Source organism: Silene latifolia, unplaced genomic scaffold, assembly GCF_048544455.1.
Source record: "Silene latifolia isolate original U9 population unplaced genomic scaffold, ASM4854445v1 scaffold_95, whole genome shotgun sequence".
Classification (NCBI taxonomy): Eukaryota; Viridiplantae; Streptophyta; class Magnoliopsida; order Caryophyllales; family Caryophyllaceae; genus Silene; species Silene latifolia.
This window is the reverse complement of record NW_027413826.1, coordinates 2,491,722-2,504,986: the sequence shown is the minus strand read 5'-3', so window position 1 is coordinate 2,504,986 and position 13,265 is coordinate 2,491,722. Positions and strand designations below refer to the sequence as shown.

The window sequence follows — 13,265 nt, the reverse complement described above, 5'->3', positions numbered from 1 at the left end:
GGCATTTGGGTTTCTTTTGGTGAAGACGTTTGTTTACAGTTCTCCGTCGTTGGAATTTGATATTATACAGATGAGTTTCTAACTGGTTAGACTGCATGTGTTGGCCACCCGTGGAGACGAGTATGCCTGAAACTGATTGAAATATACAGAATGTTATCAGAATGAAGATCCTTAGCGATAAAGTATAGCGACTGAAGGATGAAGACGGTTCATTTTTGTCCAAAACGGGTCTATTTACCCTGTTTTAATAATGGATACATAAAAGAGATATTGGTTTAGTGGTTGAGACGAATGTTTTACAGGCTATTAATTACATGTTCAAATCCCTTTCCTCGTGAATTATACCAGTAAAACCTGCCCCCTCCTATTCTACATAAACTTCCCTATTTTCTTTTTCATCTATTCACAATACCTTCCCTATTTCCTTATTTAGTAAAGTTTTATACTTATTTTAATCACCTTACCCCACAACAATACTTATTTTAATCAACCTACCCCACAACAATACTTATTTTAATCATCTCATCCACAATAATACCCCACAATACTTTCCCTCTCTCCAATTACCCAACCACACTATAATATTTTGTTAAACAAAGATCAAATACTTTCTACTCATACAAACCAAAAAATAATATATTTGTTATAAATTTATTTTGCTACCAAAAGTATTATTGAGCATTGGGCGGTCATCGGTTCGGGAGCTCCTCTTGCTGCTACCGAAAGAGTCCAACGAGTTGTCGTATCTTGGGAGAGGAATGCACTATTTGGTAACCAGTGCAGTGGAGGCGTTATCTTTCTTAGGAAAGCACCTAGGGCAATTCGACTCAGGCTACATCTTTATACTCTACTCTCTTTTATTATTATTGTTATTTAATTTACATTTTTATATTTATTATATTTATGTTGTAATATTATTTAGGGTAAATTGATAATTTTACCTACTATAATCCCATTTTTCAAATTTTATACCTAAGGCAATTTTTTTTAAAACTTATATCTATAATTTTGTTTTCCGTCAAACTTAATACCAATTTTTCAAAAGAGACATAAATTGACAGTTCTACCCTTACTAATAAAACATAATCACTCTCTTTCATTTATTAAACACCACAAACACCACTACTACTACTACTTCTTTTATAGAATCATTGTTCTTCTTTCAGAGTCGTCATAATCACTTTCTATTGCCGCTGTTACATTTCATTGAGCTGCCCCTTACTCTTCTCTGAGTGAAACGATGTCCGGCCCTTCTTAATATCATTCTCCCCTTGCTTAGCTTATATATGCTCCCCCCTAAACCCAAACAACAAGGGATTTATTTTCATAAACAATTTAAATTGTTCTATAGAAATCCAATCCAAGCCAAGCCAAACAATTTAATTAGAATTAGTAAGAGAGGGAGAAGACTTTTGGGATTCTTATGAAATGAGCTACGGTTAACTTTTACACAAAAATAAATCCTAAAGTTGGTCTTTTAATTATAGTTGAAGTAATAATTGAAGAAACCCATAAAAAATGGTGGTTGTTTCTCAAGCTGAATTCTAGGTTGATTGAGAATGCTATGTAGGTAAGGGAAAAAAGCCCCAAGATAAGTCCCCCAAAATCGAGATATGCACTCACCTCTCCCCCTTCATCTCCACCTCCATAGGACCCTCCGCTGCCGTAACCGATTCGATTCCAATGGGTCATACTTTAGAGGAAACTTGTCGCCTTTTGGCCCAGACTACCGCCGTATTGGACCTCCCTTGTCGGCTGGCTTTTACCGGCATTGATGAAGTGTCCGGACTTGTCGACTCGGCTGTGGCCGATGAGGTTTTGTCAATTGGGGAACTATTCCTCTTTGTCTGGTTAAGAGGACGTTGTGCTTTGCTAGAAAGGTGTTGGAGCAGTTTGAAGGGGTTTGTTCCGGTGATAAAGGGTAAGTTCTTATAGTGAGGTGTTGGTGGGAAAGGAGGTGGTTTGTTATGGTGGTAGTGGTGAGGTATATGTGGTGGATTTGCCCAGTTTGAGATTAATGAGTTAATGGGGTGGGAAAATGTGAAATCCCTTAATAAGGGTAAAACCGTTAACTTATGTCTATTTTTGAGATTTTGTATTAAGTTTGGAAGAAATTAAGATTTTAGGTATAAGTTTTGAAAGAAAATTATCTTAGGTATAAGTTTTAAAAATGGGATTATGCTAGGTATAAATTATCAATTTACCCTATTATTTACGGTAATATATTGCTCCACTTTTTCTAACAATCTAAGAGAGATAACCCATTACCGTAAATAATATTATACTCTGTAACTATGGATGAAAATTATACTCCCTCTAATTCACACCAAACTACCGAAGATGTCTTAGTCTAGTGGTTAAGACGGAGGTATTGTGGACAATAGGTCCCAGGTTTGAATCCCCCCTCCCCTATATTGTAATGCGACTTAAGTGCGCGCTTCGATTGACCAAAAAAAAAAAAAAAAAAAAAAATTCACACCAAACTCCCAATAGAGCTTTTCACAGGTTTTAAGAAAATTTGAAAAAAATAAGGGTAAAATGGGTAGTGAAAATAAAACCCCACAAATTCTGAAATTGCATAAACAAATTCTAAGTACAATTAAGCTAAAATAGAATCTTTATTAATGCAACTTGTTTCCCCTAATGCAAATCAATGAGAGGTCCCACTGCTATACCAATTTAACTTTTGGTGAAAAGTTTAAAAGTGGCGCCATACATAGAAAGAGGTGGAAAAATAGACACAAATTACAAGAATCATTACATCAACATTACAGCATTACTAAATCAGTATAAAACCATAAAAAAAATTATAGCCTTTCTCTATTTACATTTGTTACAAATCAAAGAAAAAATGGGTAAAATAAACCTAACAAATAATCAAAGAGACTCCATTGCCCACTTCTTGTTGGCCAATTCTTCTAAGGGGATCCCTTTCAAAGGCAAGATCAAAGAAGCTTCGGTGAAATGGCGAGTCGATCGCAAAACGATATGGCTATGGTGTACTAGAGCGAAGGAGAAAATATCCAATGGAGATGCCATTCACTTGACAATTCTAAAGATGGGAAACACAAATGCACCGAAAGTTGTTATAAACAGGGAGATGATAAGGAGTATGCTAGTGAAGAATAAATGGTCAATCAGCAAACTTGCAAAGAAACTAGAGGTTGGATATGGTACTGTCCAACGGTGGGTGAAGAAAGGTAAATACGAAAGCATACCAATGTCTAACTCAATAAAAGATGACAAGGGTAAAATTGGAGAAGACTAAGCATTCAGGACCATGTCTAACTCAATAAAAGATGAATAACAGGCAAATGATCAGCATGCTAAAAATCAGATCTAACCACAGACATCATCAGTTCACTACATCATCAATTACGCAGAGGAAAAACAGTAGACCAAACTAGAACATGCTAAAAAAACAGATCTAACTACACACACGAGCAGTTCAGAACCTCAGCAATTCTATATTAAGACATGCACATTCAAGTACCACAATTTAAAAAACAAACAATAAATAAAACAAAAGATTATGGATGAGAACACAACCAATCCCCTTTGAAATCAGGCATCATGCAACACAAAATCTCGAACATTTCTTTGTTCTCAGGAAGATCGTAGTCCACAAAATGATAGTCGAAATCAAAATCTTCCATGGATCAGAAGAACGAGAAGCCCCATTTACAGACCGTACAGGAGGATCACGAGGTTGCGAGAGGAGGCGAAACAACACAAGAACCATCAATCATCGCACAATAATTACAACAATAACTACCCAGATTGAAATGATTCAGTGAGTAATAAAGATAAGTTAAAGAACAGTCGGATCTTTTGCCTTTCATTTCCGAAGGAGATGAAGACATGGTGCCAGAAGTTGAAGACAAAGGAAAGATGAAGATAGACAGATGTAGATGATGAATGAGGGAGATTAAAGAGATAAAGAGACGGGATATGAAGAGATGAGAAAGATAGATAGATGAGGGAGATGAGAGAGATGAGAGACGAGAGTGGTTTGAATGAGAAGGATCCGGAAGTAGGGGTCGTTGGGGGATTAGGGTTTTTGGAGGGAAAGATTAGGTGGGGTGGTGGGTATTAAATGGGTCAGTTAAGGTAGTAAATAGGGTTAGTAAATATATTAGGTGGGTGGGTGGGTCCAATTGTAAGGATAAAGGTGATGGCAAAGATGTAAATTAATAGTATTAACAACGATCATTTGGTCAACTTTTTTGCCAAAAAGGGAAATGGGGAGTTTGGTGTGGATGGGCCAAATTTAGTAAGTGGGGAGTTTGGTGTGGATTGGAGGGAGTATGTACTTGTGAAGTTTAAGTGGCACGTATATGCAAATGCATGATAATAACTTAGATTATACATTTACACGTTCAGGATAAAATATGGCAAACATATGCGTAAATATGTGTACGTTGCTTACTTTTGTTTTTTTTAGTTGTGTATGATGATCATGTTTTTATCTTTTAATATATTTGTTGTGTTTGTATCTTTATTGTCCCTGCAAGTTTACATTGTTTAATTCTATGCTTGAAACAAAGAAACAAGTTGAATCTGTCATACAACTATATACTTTGGTAGTTGTGTTTTTAAACCCAATTATTCCATGCATAATCAAATAGATGTATGTGTTGATATGGCTAATGGCTACCCAAGAGTAGTGTTCCTTTGTTCATGTTCATTAATTTTTGTTAATTTGGTGAACTTTAATTACTGGTTAATGATTGTTGAATTCCTTGTCTCCATCAGTTATATTGTCACATGATTTAAATTGGTTAATTTTCTACCAAGTTATTACTTTTATTTATTTATTAATTATAGACTTGACAAATGTGGGGTTTTTTTTTTCGAACTATAAGTTTGTATAATTTTTGACTTTAGTGGGTATCGAATCAATCTGGATACGAATATTTATGTTTGTGGAAAAAATATAATTTTTTTTTGGGTGATGAGAATTATGTTATGAGTTATTTGCGTTTGTGCAAATTTCATTTATTTTATAGAGTTGTTGACCATATTTATTTGTCTCCAAGATATTATGGTAGGAGTACTTTTACCAATGAATTTGTTTTGTTCTTGTTTAATTTGTGCATTAAATAAAAACTAAGTATGTTGCTATATTTGTTTACTACTATACTATTCCATATGATGTTTGGTTAATGTCGAAAGTCATTGTGTTTTATACTTGACTAGCTATGAGGTGATAATGGTGGTAAACTACACATGTACCATACGTATGCTTTGGGTGACTTGCTAATAGTTTTATCATTGTCTATTTATCAATGAATCTTTTGTAAATGCTAAAATAGTAATGTTTGCTTTAATATTAATCTTATCATCATGTTTATTTAGCTTTGATATGTGATGTATTGAGAACATCTAGAGTTTTGGTTTTGTGTGTGATTTTTGACCACTATTAAATTTGTGACATATATTCATGAGATTCTATCACATGTATTAGTTTTAATATGGTGAAAGTGTAGAATTTGAGACATATATTATTTATTGGATGTTTATAATATATCTCACTAATTGTGTTTTCCTTCATTACTTGAAGGGTATGTTAAAGCCAGATGATTATTTATTTTGGAGACCAAAGGACCCCATGGTTATATATTATATTTATCTTTATATGGCGGAGGACTCTTATCATGGTTATTTATTTTTATATGGTGGAGGTCTGGTATCATGGCTGGCTATTTATTTTTATGGAGATGCTGTATCATGGAGATTTCCGTTGTGGATTATTATTATTATGTTATATTGGATACCACAAGCATGTAAGTTAAATAATCGAGGAGTTATCGAGATATATTCTATATACTTATATTATCCAAGCCGTCTATGCTTCTTATTCCGTTATTATGCGGTCAAAGAATTTTAGCTAAAGCTAAAAACAAAAGTTTGATGAGATCGATCGAAAGTGAGATATTTGATATTTGAGACGTGGTCCTTGAGACACGTGGTTTTCCATCATGATGGTGTTCTTTATTTGAATATGATTAAAGTGATATCACGGATCCGTTTATGAAAAAGTCGGCCGGCAAGTACGTACTTGATTATTATGAGAATTGAATCGTCGAGGGGAATGAGACTTATTGCCCATATGATAGCCATCGTAGTGGAAACCCGTCTTCAAAGATTGGAGATCCCATGAAAGAAGTTCAACAGGTAATAACGAAACTGTGGGTGGGCTAATTAAGGAGAATACCATTTATTTGTTTGTCGGATATTTTATTTTGATCCGCGTCTCATTTCTATAGCGAAGTGTGATATTTGTGTTTTATGAGGTGCTCTCATTGATTTTGGTTGTGATGGTTTGAGGTTGAGCATTGACTCTTAATGAATCCGAAGGCATAATTTTTTTGCGGGGTGGATGTCACACCTACCCTGGGAGGATTCACCTAATGAGTGTTTGTAGTGTGGTCGCTACTATGGGACGTGGACAACTCCCTAGATGCACTCATGATACAAGATACCTGCGCATGGCCATTAACGCGCACCATTGATAGAACCTGATTGATCGCCCATATTGTATGTGTGGTGAGTCCAAGCTTGATCTAAGCGGCCTAGTTCAAAGTATTTATACTAGTATGTTCTTTCGAGTGCAAACTCACTTACACTAAGTGTTGGTTCAAATCCGAAAGGTACATACACCTATTACGCGGTATTATATGCTCGTTATTATTATTTTTATAAAAATATTTTTTTTTCATTTTTAGATTTTTAATTTTGTTTATTTATTATTTTAAAATATTTTTGCATTCTTAAATCATGTGGGGAATTGTTGGAAAATTTTGTGATTTAAGAATTAAAGATTAAGTAGTTTTATATTTGATCACGTATTTAAAATTGTTTATAGGAGTACATTGACGGTGTGTACGTGGGTTATTACTTATTACACCATTAATATGGTGACTCAATGTTCTTTAATCATCTTAGTAAATATTGGTATTTATGGTGATGTTATGATGGCCTTAAATCATTCTAACGGGCAAAGGGCTTTATAGCTGTTATGTCATTTGACTATTAAATGGTATGATTATATATACTCCATATAACGCAAGATGTGTTAAGTTTTTGTTGGGAGAAAAGTAAGAACCGGTTCTTGCTAATCAAAGATCAAATACTTTCTACTTATACAAACCAAAAGATAATATATTTGTTAAAAAATTATTTTGCTACCAAAAGTATTATTGAGTATTGGGCGATCATCGGTTCGGGGGCTCCTCTTGCTGCTACCGTAGGAGTTCAACGGGTTATCGTATCTTGGGAGAGGAATGCACTATTTGGTAACTAGTGCAGTGGAGGCGTTATCTCTCTTAGGAAAGTGCCTAGCGCGATTCGACCTAGGCTACATCTTTATACTCTACTCTCTTTTATTATTATTGTTATTTAATTTACATTTTTATATTTATTATATTTATGTTGTAATATTATTTACGGTAATATATTTCTCCACTTTTTCTAACAGTAACATCATCCACAAACCGTGAACTCGACCACGCCAAATTATTCTCTGGACAACCCAAATCTTCAACATTCAATCCGTCATTGTAATCAATAATATAACCAGTTTTGCCACAATCAATCAAATCCCGAGTTTGGTACGAATTACAATACCCTTTATTACCTTCCTTGATCCCATTATTCGCGCGGGTTTTTGCTTATCTCTTTTAAAAATTTACCGTTATTGTTATGCAAGGCTAATTCTCCATCTAAGCCTTGTACAAATAATAGTCTCTCCATTCCATTTTTACTATCTTACTTACTTTTTTGGGCATGATTAAATAAATAAGATAAAATTACTACTTTACCCTTTAATCAACAAGGACAATACAATTAGAGGTGGCAATCATCGACATGACCTGAAAACCCGACACGAAATTAGGGGGTTAGGGTTAAGACGTTGTGACCCATTTAAGTAATTGGGTTCACACGAACACGACGCGAAACTTAAATGGGTCGGGTTAGGGTTGAACTCTTTTGACACGAACCCTACACGAATAACCCGTTTATTTAAAAGTGTCATAATATATTTGGGCTGAATCAATAATCCAACCAAACAACTTAAAAATAAGCATTTTCATTCATCATTTTTTTGATAAGAGGGTTATAAAGCCTAGTTTATTTCATTAATTTATAGGGTTAAATGGGTTGGGTGGGAAATGACCTGCTAAAAGATAAATGGGTTAAACAGGTCGGGTTGGGTTTTATAAAAAAAAATTAATTGGGTTGGGGTAGGGTTGAGACAAATGACCCGTTTATGTAATTGGTTGGGTTAGGATTGCGGTAGTGATGACCCTTTTAAAGTTGATACGAAGACGAACACGACACGACCTGATCTGTTTGCCAAGTCTAAATACAATTTTGATAAGGTGAATGGTAGTTAAAACTTATGGGTATTATTGGTAGTTTACTAATTTATCATACTAAATTGAGTAAGGAGACAATAAAAATGGGATAAATTTTGGAATAAAGGGGACAATAAATATGGGATGGAGGGAGTAAGTGACAAAACACCTATCCAAGTGAACTACATACAATTGCTTAATATATACGGAGTATTCCCTTACATTCAAAAGATTTTTTACGTTTCATTAAAATGCTCCTGGCAAAAGAATAAAAACATAAAAGTCTGCTAAATAAAAGGAGTATGTATTTTGTTCTATTAGATAATTTGTCGGGTGTTAGTGAGATTATTAAACAAGTCGATTGATAGGCTAGTCTTAGATAGACCAAAACTTTGTGTTATTAACTAGACAACAACTTTTATCATGTTATCCCTCTATCTTAAAGTAATGTTTACACATTATTAAAATTTGATATTGTGCAACTTTGGTCCATTCCTGATACTAAATCGTTGTTCAATATCATCACATAAATCTTTAGCCTCTTTAGCATACGAAATTGTCGAACATAGTTCTTGTTCTATCATGTTGAGTATCCAATTGACGAGCATAGCATTAACCATATACCAATCCTCAAGATCATCGGAATCATCAGCGGTTTACGGAATCATCCCATCAATAAATGTTGTCTTCTTTCTGTAACGAAAAGCTCCTCTTAATTTGATTAACCATTCATCATAATTATCTCTTCTCAATTCAACATAAATGATTTTATCACCAGGCTTATCATTGGTGGAAAGAAAATATGGACCGAATTTTGCTTTCTTACCTTTCGTCATGTTGCCTGAATCACTCGAATTGGAATTGCCATCTCAAACGTGTGGTTTATCCACCGGCAAATCGTTACCGCCGCCTTCTTTATCGCTCATACAACCCTAAAAAAACCTAGGTCTGTTGATATCAACTTAAAACATATTATTGTTTTGTGAATATTTTCTTGCACTTTTTAAAACTTAATACCTTATCAAATATTTTTTAAAACTTAATACCTTAATGTGCATTCCGTTCACATTTTGGTACCTTAAGTGGATTCAGGAAAAAAAAAAGGGAATATTCCGACCATTTTTGAAATTTTCCTCCAAAATCCATATTTTATCCCATTATACCCTTATACTATTTCTAGCCTCTTCCCTCCCTCTTATAACTACAAACCTTTTTTAACTTCATTCTATTCTCAATCTCTCACCATTTCAACTATGAGCCTCTTCCTTTATATCTTCTTCTCCTGAATATAATTATGTTTCCTTCATTCTTGTAACATCCCAACTATCCGGCCAAGATAATTGGAGCGTTACCATCTCGCTTTCCCGAGGTAGGGTTTCAAAACTTTAATCAAAGAACATTCTAGTAATGTAATGTTTAATGAATTACATGAAATGTAAACAAATGAATAAAAGTACAACTCATGACATCTATACTCTTCTAGCCAACTGATGTGACCATAATTAGAGCATATTTAGTCCCCGAATTAGCCTTGTTCCCATGCTTTTTAGTGCATATTTGGGTCATTTATTGTCTTTAGTCGTTTGTTTTGCATATTCTTTGAGGTTTTGATCCCTTGGTAGGAAAGGAGTGCAAACCTTGTATTTTCATGGCAAAATGAAGCTAAATTGATTGAATTCAATGACCAAGCATCAAAGAGAAGACAAGATTAGAAGGCCTTTGTACATACTATAGTAGATGGGAAATGATGAGAAAAGATCCTTGCATCACCGAGAAAATCCTCAAGGATTTTATGAAGGGAAAGGAAGAAAAGAAGAAAGGAAGAAGTTGTAAGACAATCCGAGCGGATTGCCCACAATCCGCCCGTCCAAGAGGTGCAATCCGAGCGTCTTCCCCAGCTGGACGCCCGTCCAGAAACACCACAATCCGCCCGTCCACCCCTCGAATCCGCTCGTCCAAAACGCCCACAATCCGCCCATCCCTTGCCCCGGACGCTCGGATTGTGTGTCAGCCATTTCATCTTCTACACGTTTCATGAAGGATGCGCATATTTTTCTAAGACCGGCGAAAAGGAGACCGGAGTCTCTCTTGAGACCGGCGATTCCTCAAGGACTTAATCGTCATTTAAGCCCTTAGTAAACCCTAATTTATGTAACTAATCCCCACTATAAATACCCCATTAGGCTAATTAGATTATCATGTTCTTCTTAGCAATCTCTAGTGTAGTTTATATCAATCAAATCTCTCTTTAATCTTGTAATCAACATTTAATCAAGTTTTAATACAAATTTCATTTCCTTAATCTCTCTTTGGTTCATCTTTCATTTTGGGTAATTGAAGATTATTGGGTCATTATTGGGAGATTGACAACCTTCCAATCAATCATCAAGTACTTCTATTATTCTTTGCTTTATTATTGGAATCATTAGTAGGTATAATTCTCTTAATCCTTTTTTAATTATTGTTAATAATCTTCATTTATTCATCATGTTTTACTTTGTTGGTGTGATTGACAACCTTGCTAGCATGTTCAACATGATAATGAGTGAGTAGTTTCCTTAGCTAGGGTTAATGAGTAATTAGGGGAAACCAACATGGGGGATGATTCATGCTTAAATTAATATGTTTTCATAGTTTATTCGCTTGCTTGTTGTGATCTCAACTTATGCACATGTTATGTTTGATGAAATGCGAGCCTATGAATCCTTGCATTTTTTTTACCCATCACCTATCTTTTCAATGAGACTTGTAAGACATAAACCAACTCGAGTCTCATTAGACCATGCATATAGTTGAGTAGGGAAGATTAAGTCGACTTGTAGGTGTTGTACAATCTAATCGATTCGGCTCCGGGACCCAAACTTTCCTAGGATTGTAAGATATAAACCAACTCGATCCATCACAACAATAATTGCTTGCTTATAATTCGAGAATATGTTTGTATGATCAATTCCCATGAATCCCCTATGACCCCATGACACCCTAGTGCCTTTTATCAATTGTTTACACCCCTTTTTAATCATCTTGCTTGTTTACTTTTATTGCTATTTAGTTTAGTGATCTTCTACTTCAAACCTCAAATTGTGACACCCTTAGACACCACTAGTTGCAATTGAAAATCTCATCTCAATTCCCGTCCCTTGGGATCCGACCTTTACTTGCCTCTTTACTAATTGTAGAGTTGTTTGTGGAGTTATAAATTTTGTTTTGGTCTAGGTGCTCCTAACGACAAGTACCGAAAACTAAACCTCCAATTGAGTCCGACCAAAAATGGTGCCGTTGCCGGGGACGGTGTTAACTTGATTTAGATTTTCTTAAATTGTTATTAGTTGTGTCTTTCTTTGCCTTGGGGAAGTAAAACTCCTCAAGGTTTGTTCTAATTATTTTTGAGTTGTTTGATATTTTGCATGTCTAGAAGATCACAAGGTAACTTGTTACCCTTTGATCGCGAAATTGAAAGGAGTTTGACAAACAATAGAAGACTTGCTAGGAGAACTTTGAGAGGTATTGGTGAGGTTGTAGATATTCAACCAAACACTATTGAGTTCATCAACCCTTTTGCAAGAGAAGGTGAGGAGAACCCAATACAAAATCCAACACAAAATCAACCCACAATGCCTAAATTTTCATCACATTCCGTACCCACCGAGGAGAACCTACCCAATGGTACTCCCACACCACAACACTTAACCGGAAATTTCATTGCCAAATCCGCATTTATCCAATTAGTCGAAAGAAGCCAATTTGGGGGGATGCCTAGTGAAGACCCTCACTCTCACATGGAGACTTTTTGTGACTATTGTGATGCGATTTCTCAAACCGGTGTAACTCAAGACCAAATTCTATGGGTCTTATTTCTTTTTTCTCTAATTGGCACCGCAAAACAATGGTTGAAAGGCCTTGATAAGGCTACTCTCGTAATTGATTCTTGGAAGAAATTGACTCTAGCTTTCTACAAAAAGTTCTATCCACCGGAAAAGACTAACATGCTAAGAGCTCAAATTACGGGCTTTAAGCAAAGAGATTAAGAATCTTTGTATGAAGCTTGGGAGCGATTCAAGGGAATTTGTCGCTCATGTTCTCATCATGGACTTAGCGAGTGGTTCTTGGTACACCAATTTTGGAACGGTCTTTATGAAGACTCAAGAAACATTCTCAATATGGGATCAAATGGAATGTTCACCGAAGTTGACGACAATCAAACTTGGAACAAGATTGAGGAAATGGCGGTCCATAATTCGCAATATAGTAGACCTCGCAAGGCTACTAGAGGAGGAAAGCATGAAGAGGACTCTATTACTCAATTGGGTGCTCAACTTAGTGCTCACATTGATACCATCAATTTGAAGTTCGAAAAAGCTATGGCTAGACTTGAAGAAGCCTCAAAATCACCAAAGCAATATGTTAATGCCATGACGGCATCTTCATCAATCCCAAGTGGGATATGTGAGAATTGTGGAACTTTGGGACATGACCAAAGTGAATGTAGGGGAACAAATGAACAAGTAAATGCTTTTCAAGCATACAAGAGTGGTACCCCTTATTCCAACTATTACAATGAAAACACCAAATTCCACCCAAATCTCTCATACAAAAGCCAAAATGTTCAAAACCCTCAACCAACATACACCCCACCTCCCATGAGAAACCAAAATCAAAGACCCTTTTACAACCAAAACCAATGTTACCAAAATCAAACTCCATACAATCAACAAAATGACCAAGCTTTTGATGTTCAAAAAGCGATCCTCCAAATGCAAAAGAATCAACAAGAGTTTTTCACTCAAATGCAAAAGGATAGTCAAGCAAAGGAAATCACCATCAACAACATCCTAGCCCACACCAAAATGTTGGAAACCCAATTAACTCAACTAGCATCTTCAAGCTCACAAAGACAAAAGGGGC

General features: G+C 35.4%; 1 non-coding gene across 1 annotated transcript; it reads right to left on the bottom strand.

The window, feature by feature from the left end:
* Window positions 1-12,346: 12,346 nt before the first annotated feature.
* LOC141640634 (small nucleolar RNA R71) lies at window positions 12,347-12,453 on the bottom strand. The gene has a single exon (XR_012543094.1). It is a non-coding gene; the product is annotated as a small nucleolar RNA R71 (small nucleolar RNA).
* Window positions 12,454-13,265: the final 812 nt, after the last annotated feature.